This window comes from Nomascus leucogenys, chromosome 2 (assembly GCF_006542625.1).
Source record: "Nomascus leucogenys isolate Asia chromosome 2, Asia_NLE_v1, whole genome shotgun sequence".
Taxonomy (NCBI): domain Eukaryota; kingdom Metazoa; phylum Chordata; class Mammalia; order Primates; family Hylobatidae; genus Nomascus; species Nomascus leucogenys.
Window position 1 is genome coordinate 62,570,648 of NC_044382.1, and position 7,768 is coordinate 62,578,415.

Genomic DNA, 7,768 nt, shown 5'->3' on the forward strand with positions numbered 1-7,768 from the left:
GCTCACTGCAGCTTCAAACTCCCAAGCTCAAGCAATCCTCCCACCTCAGCCTCCCCAGTAGCTGAGACCACAGGTGCACACCACCACACCTGGCTATTTTTTTTTTTTTTTGGTAGAGACAGGGTCTGGCTATGTTGCCCAGGCTCAAACTCCTGGCCTCAAGTGATCTTCCTGCTTTGGCCTCCCAAAGTGCTAGGATTACAGGCATGAGCCATTGTGCCAGCTGACAGTTATCAATGACAAGTACTGCTAATGCTGTGGGGATTACTATAGTATTGTCAAGTTTCCTATTTAAATAAATGAATTGGCTGGGTGCGGTGGCTCATGCCTGTAATCCCAGCACTTTGGGAGGCTGAGGCAGGCGGATCACTTGAGGTCAGAAGTTCAAGACCAGCCTGGCCAATATGGCAAAACCCCGTCTCTACTAAAATTACAAAAATTAGCCAGGCATGGTGGCACATGCCTGTAATCCCAGCTACTCAGGAGTCTGAGGCAGGAGAATCACTTGAACCTGGGAGGCGGAGGTTGCAGTAAGTTGAGATCACACCACTGCACTTTAGCCTGGGTGACACAGTGAGACTCCATCTCAAATAAATAATAAATAAATAAATGAATAAATAAATTGGTTTAAAGAAAATCCTAACAGTAAGGTGATATGGACTACAACCCACCCAAAAATGAAGATGGCAGGTGAATGATATCTCACTTGATCAAACTGGGAACTGAGGCACAGAGAGTGAAGGTGCCTGCACCAGGGCATAGAAACAGGGAGTCGGGGGTGGGGGTAACAGAGCCTGCTCTCTCTTGGCCAAGGCCTGTGTTGGCCCAGAGAACAGGCTCCATTCTGTGATCCAAGCAGAGATGCCACATGTGCTCACCATATGTCTTGTGGCCACAGAGCGGAGCCTCACTGAGCGGGGACTGCTAGTCACCTACCCAAAGATCCAGTCTCCTCTTCTGTACGGCAGAACCCCAGTTGTGTAGGGGGCAGCAGTGTGCCTGGTTTGAATTGCTCAGCTTCCCAGATTCTCTTGCAGCTAGAGGTGGCCCTGTGATGTGACCCAGTTCTGGCCAATGAGATGTGGGCAGAAGTGATTGGGGAGCCCTCTGCCCTTCTCCTCCTCCCACCTGGAATGTGGAGATAAAGTGGGAGGTGAGGCAGCCAAGGAGAGACCATGAGGTGACCACACATGAGGGCTAAAGCTGCCTGCTAAGGATGGCCGAGCCGAGAGACCGGGGAGCTAGGGTCCCCAGCGGTGCCACAGAGGCCTGGAGTGCCACCTCCAGCCTTTCCTTATATAAGAAACCTCAGCCTCTATGGGGGTCCCTGTTCCACACTGCCCAACGCCACCCCAGCTGATGCACTATCTGCAGCCTCCCAGCTGGGGTCCCCAGCGGTGCCACAGAGGCCTGGAGTGCCACCTCCAGCCTTTCCTTATATAAGAAACCTCAGCCTCTATGGGGGTCCCTGTTCCACACCGTCCAACACCACCCCAGCTGATGCACTATCTGCAGCCTCCCAGCTGGGGTCTTCCCATTTCTGTCCTTGAACATCTGTTTTCCTTATGGCAAATGGGGGTCCAGAGATGAGGAAAACAAACAAAACCCACAGGACAAAGGGGGAGAGTAGTAAGGAGAAAAAAGCAGAATCCCCTTGACTTTCTAATCATCCCTCCTTCCTTGGGTGAAACCAGGAGCAAGAGGGCAGAAGGGAGCAGCAGATAAAGGCTAACCCCAATTTCCCACTCCACACCCACATGGGCCACCTCGGCCTCCTAGGGATGTGAGTTGCTGGCCACCAGCCACGACTGAGCCTGGCTGGGGAGACCCTGGCTTTGCCAGTAGCTCTTGCTGGACCCTTGGGTCACTGTCTGCTCCTTTCTGTGCCTCAGTCTCTATTTATAATAGGAAGGGAGGGCAGATATTTTCTGTCCAATTCTGACATTCTGTGCTCTGGGACACAGGAGGGGACGAATGCTCATCTGGCTGGAGCCCACCCAAGGCCCAGGTGGCCCAACACCATTCAGGACCCCAGATCCTCAGGGGAGAACCTCTAGCCAAGCAGTACTTCCCAGTGATCAGATCCATTTATCGGCCTCTTGGTCGCAGAGAAAATGAGCCCAGGAGGGCAGTCATCACCATTACAAGGCACTTACAGTTTGCTGAATGCCTACTGTGTGTCAGACCTGTGCTGAGAGTTGTATGGAGATCATCTCACTTATCCTCTACTGACTCTATGAGGCAGATACTTAGGACACCCACTTTGCAGATGAGAAGACTGGGGCCCAGAGAGGTTGAGTGCACTGCTTAAGGTCACAGCCAGTAAGTAGCAGGTCTGGGATTTGAACCCCTGTATTTCTGATTGTGAAACCTGTGCGTCTCAGGCTGGAAGAGATGTGAGATGGGGAAGTGCTAGAAGGGATGGTGGGGGTGGGGGAGTGGTGGGCAGAGAAAGAAGTAGGCTGAAGAGGAAGCCAACGTGTCAGTCCTAGAACACCATCAGAGGCAGAGCTGGGGAGAAGAACCCACAGCACTTTATTCCCTACACAGGTGGACTCTTCAGCTATAGCCCAGTGTGGGGAAGGCAGTCTTGTCTCAAGGTTCCCTAGATTCTGCCCCAACCCACAGGCCCTTCCCTGCACCCCCTCTCCACCGGCAACTTCCTCCTCCCAACACACATAAACACACACACACACACCCCACCAACAACTTCCCCAGAAAGATCAGGGCTGGAGGCCCCCAGGCAGAAGGGGGCCGCCAGCCTCACCCTCTCCCTGCCAGACAGGGTCCAGCCACCCCAAGTCCCTTGCTCCCTCCTCACCCCTCCGAGGACAGCCTGCTCTAGCTGTTAGCCATCTCCATGGTAACAACCTGGGAAGCTGAAGGCCGGTCATGGGAGAGGAGGCTTCTGGGAAATGTAGTCTTCCCAGGTTGCATGGATCCTTCTGCCAGCGGTACACTGGTATAGTGGGGCATCAACTTGCTAGTTGTTAAACTTTCCAAAATTTTTGTGAAACACAGCCACTATTAAAAATTAAGAGGGCTGGGCACGGTGGCTAACACTTGTAATGCCAGCACTTTGGGAAGCTGAGGCGGGAGAATCCTTTGAGCCCATGAGTTCAAAACCAACCTGGGCAATATACAGTGAGACCCTCTCAAAAAAAAAAAAAAAAAAAATTGACCGTGGGGTTATTTACACCACAAAAATTAGCAAATGCCAAGACCAGGGCTTTTTCTCTGAGCCAGCCATTTGTTAAACATTTACCAGCACACCGCAGCCCCTGCTCCACGGCATGCCGAATGTGGCCTTGATCGAGACAGACAGAAACCAGTGTGGGGCCTGGAGTAGCTGCCAGCTGCGGTGGACAGAACCAGGCTGCCTTGACTGAGTCCTGGGTTCTAGTCCAGGCTGGAGCTCTGATGTAGAACATTACCTCGAAGTACGGAGAAAACCTATCCATTAGGCTAGTGGCTCATGAAAATGTTTAATTTCTTTTAAATTCAGAAGAAAAAATGAGAATAATAATGACTATATAACTATGAATCTGCCCTGAATTATATTTGTGTTTTTACCAATAGAGTCCTAAAATATAATCTTTACTGTTTTATTTTTGGAGGGAGGGGTGCATGGGCCTTTTTTGGTCAGGGGATAGGGCTGCCAGGAGGGAATCCAGACTGTCACTGTGCTGACAAGCTTGCACAGTTAGTGTTACTGCTAGAAACTTAGGAATTGCCTCAATTCTCATGAATAGAGAATGATGTTCCCCCTCCCGGTTGGAATATCATGCAGCCATAAAAATAAGCTGTAAAGGATCAATTGCACTGTGGAGAGCTCATGAGACAGTGTGTGTATTTCAGACTTAGTGCTAAGCAACTCGTAATTACCTCTGTGGGGAACTGGCTGGGATGAGGGCAGGAAGGGAGGAGGGAGGAGAAAGGAAAACAGGTGATGTGTTATGCTGGTGGGATGCAGCATAGGCTTCATTCTCCTTTTTCAACCCTATGCAACATTTCATTCCTTTTACATATTTATTCATTCCTTTTTCTCTTCAGACCCACTTTCATTTCCCACCTCTGTAAAGCAACCATTCTGACGTGTGTTTTTTTTCCAAAATGAATATTGTTTTGCATGCTGGTGTTTTTAATATATGTTTAATATGAGACTGAACAAATATATCCTTCTGGTTCTTATATTTTCATGAAGGGCTGTGTTTTTAAGATCTCTCCACGTTACTGTGTGGATCCACACTTACTATCTCTTTGTCCTTCCAGTGACGGGCACTCGGTGTCCAAGTGTTCTAGAGGGAGCTTTCAACGTCCCCAGGCACTGATAGTTGTTTAGGTTGTTGCTGGAAACATGGAAAGATCAAACAAGTGCTAAACGTGCCCCAGCCCTGAACTAAATTCCTTAAACCCTCATATAAACTCCATAAACCCACCCCCTCGTTATGAACAGACACATCTCCCTTCTTGCTGTCTGTCATGAGAACACTACAGCCTTCCCTATGTACGTTTCCCTAATAAATGCTTTGGATGGATACGGATCACCCTGGCGCTTAGTGTTTATTTCTTTGGAATTCCAACTGGCCCTATCTCTTGATGGTTTGGGGCAGTCTTGAGGGAACTCCCCAGCAGACATTGGGTGGGCTGGACAGACCACTCAGATTTGCTACCAACTCCCTTCCATCACAGACAATGCTACACAGGTCTAGAGGGGTCTAGATCTAGAAGAATGTTTCTTTAAGATAAACAACCAGTAGCAACATTGCTGGCTCAGCAGAAGCACTGTGTTTTTCTCCAGGCAGCTGAAGCAGTCTAGACTCTCCCTGGCTCCCATATCGTCCCTGCCCATTGGTACCATCTAGCTTTCTAGTTCATCAGTTTAATAAGGATACAATGAGGTCTCACTGTCACTTCAATCTGCAGCTCTCTGATGACTAATGATTTTAAATGTGTCTTCATGAACTAATGTGTTAGTTTTAGGTATTTCCTCCTCTGAAAATGACGATGCCACCCTTGTTATGTATTAAATCCCCCAGGTGTCCATGGGTCTGCCTCTGAGCACTCTGTGCTGTTCCACTGATCTTCTTTCCTATCCCTGCACAGATACCACGTTGCATTTACCAAACTGGCCTTGTAATATCTTTATGTCTAGAGGTCAAGTCTTCCTTCTATGCCCCTCTTTCTGCTTTTTCTTTTTGAGACAGGGTCTAGCTCTGTCGCCCAGGCTAGAGTGCACAGGCATGATCTCGACTCACTGCAACCTCCGCCTCCTGTATGCCCTCTTTCATTAAGATTGACTTAGCTATTTGAGGTCTATATGCCTCCATATCAATTTTAAAAGTTTCTGGAGAATCAAAAAAAAATAAAATCAATTAGAATATTTATTTTTTTCCTTTATTTTATTTTATTGTAGAGACAGGGTCTCGCTATGTTGCCCAGGCTGTTCTGGAACTCCTGGGCTCAAGCAATCCTCCTGCTTCAGCCTCCCAAAGTGCTGAAATTAGAGATGTAAGCCATCATGCCCGCCCCAAAATCTTTATTGTAATTGCATTGAATTCATTAATTGATGAAGGATTTATATCTTTTAGTGTTGTCTATCTGACAGCATGGAGCAAATAAGTCTTTTTTCCTGTGTATTTGTTATGTTGCAATGAAAAAATACAAGGAATGAAGGGATTTGGGCAGAACAGAGAACCAGGCAGGAGCCATGGCAGAAGGGACCCTCTCTGTGCCCAGGACTTGATGAAATGATGGCCAAGGCAAAGCTCTGGCTTTGTCACATTCATTCTGGGCCAGGCAGGCCAAGCAGTGGGCAGTCCTTGCAGGCACTGTCTCATTTATGCATTTCCTTCATCAACCCTGTGGGGCAGCTACTGCTGTTTCTGTTTTACAGGCTCAGTAGTTGAAGAATTTGGTACCATGCAAGACAAGTTGCAAAGACAGAATTTGAAGCTGGTGAACTAAGATCAGGGTCTGTGCTCCCACCTGTGATGATGGCCCTCTCCTAGGTTGCTACTGTTGCTGTGCAATGACGGAGGAACTCCATCCATCCGCTCTGGGCTTTGGGGTGTATTTTCACCATAGCCCCCTTGGCCTTATGGGTGCTCAACTTGGCACTTGGAGCTGCTTTTGCAGGAACCCCAGGTGATGAGGAACTCCAGCCCCTTGGCCCCTGCCTAGCCCCAGGGTGGAGAGCCAGCCAGAAAAGCAGTGCACCTCCAATGCTAGCCACACCTTCTTATCTGCCCTCTCCATCTGAGCCAGGAAGCCCAGCTATCAGGGGCTTGTGGTCTTGTTGGTCCCACATCCCACTAAGCAGTTTGGGAAACTCTGCAACCCAGGATTTCCCTTGAGACTGGGGGTTGGGACCAGATGATAATTCTTATTCTTCTTCTTTTTTCTTCTTCCTCCTCCTCCTTCTCCCTCCTTCTTCCTCCTCCTCCTCCTTCTGCCTCCTTCTTCCTCCTCCTCCTCTTTCTCCCTCCTTCTTCCTCCTCTTCCTTCTCCTCCTCCTCCTTCTCCTCCTTCCTTCTCTTCCTTCTCCTCCTCCTTCTTTTTTTAAAAACATGGTCTCGATTTGTCATCCAGGCTGGAGTGCAGTTACGTCATCATAGCTCATTGCAGTCTTGAACTGCTGGGCTCAAGTGGTCTTCCTGCTTCCTCTTCCAAGTAGCTACCATGCCTAGATAATTTTTTTTTTTAAGAGATGGAGTCTTGCTCTGTTGTCCAGGCTGGAGTGCAGTGGCACAATCTCAGCTCACTGCAACCTCCACCTCCCAGGGTCAAGCAATTCTCCTGCCTCAGCCTCCTGAGTAGCTGGGACTGCAGGCGCACGCCACCATGTCCAGCTAATTTTTTTTGTATTTTAGTAGAGATGGGGTTTCACCATGTTGCCCAGGCTGGTCTCGAACCCTGGGCTCAAGCAATCCTCTTGCCTTGGCCTCCCAAAGTGCCATGACTACAGTTGTGAGCCATCAAGCCCAGTCAAGGACCAGGTGATAATCCTTAAACTCAGGGACCACTCTGGGATGAGGGCAACCGGGGGAGGCCTGGCCCTAGCTTCAGCCCAGCCCATGGAGTGACCTTAGTTGGGCAGGTGGCTGGGCCTGTCTGGGCCTCCATTTCATCATGCCATTACCCTTGGCTGGTCTTTCTTTAAATCAAGGCAGGGTGGGGGAGCTGACCAACTCCTAGTCAGTGCTGGGCACTTTATTTCTGTCACTTCATTTAATGCTGTCAGGATGAGGTAAGGGCTGTATAATCCCCATTTTATGGATGGGGAAACTGAAGCTCAGAGAGGCGAAGTAAAATGCCCAGGATCACACAGCTCCTAAGTAGCTGAGCCAGGATTTAAGCCCAGACCTATCAGATAGTGGAAAAGCTGCTTCTCAGGTTACTATCCCTGAGACTTTGAGATAAGGGAGTTGAGACCTTCGGTGTGAGAAACAGATGTCTGTGAAGATAAGCCCCAAAACACACCAAGTTTGTCCACCAGAACTGCTCCTGTGGCTCAACTGATGCAATGTCCGCACCCCAGAATTTCCCTTCCAGGAACACAGCGACTTGCATAAAGTGAGGGCCTGCCTTCCTGTCTTTCAACTGCTTGCAAGCTTGGAGGGGAAGCGAAGCGCATCCATTTGCAGTCAACATTAGCACCCAGCATCTGGATGGGGAGGTGGGCTGCAGCCTGCAGCTTCCAGGGCTGTTGGGGGAGGCCTAATAGTGACAATAACTTCTCACCTGCAGACAGGGCTTGACAGTCCAC

The 7,768-nt window shown here is 49.3% G+C and overlaps 1 protein-coding gene across 3 annotated transcripts in view; it reads right to left on the reverse strand.

The window, feature by feature from the left end:
* The window catches only part of DRC7 (dynein regulatory complex subunit 7), a 33,591-nt gene extending 30,723 nt beyond the window's left edge, over positions 1-2,868 (reverse strand). For 2 of the 3 annotated variants that reach the window (XM_030796343.1, XM_030796354.1), the window contains exon 1: positions 2,822-2,868. The gene's annotated coding sequence lies outside the window, so the exon portion shown is untranslated. Of the gene's footprint in view, positions 1-936; positions 1,068-2,821 lie in introns of all 3 variants that reach the window. The other variant, XM_030796348.1, reaches the window with a different exon arrangement.
* Positions 2,869-7,768: the final 4,900 nt, after the last annotated feature.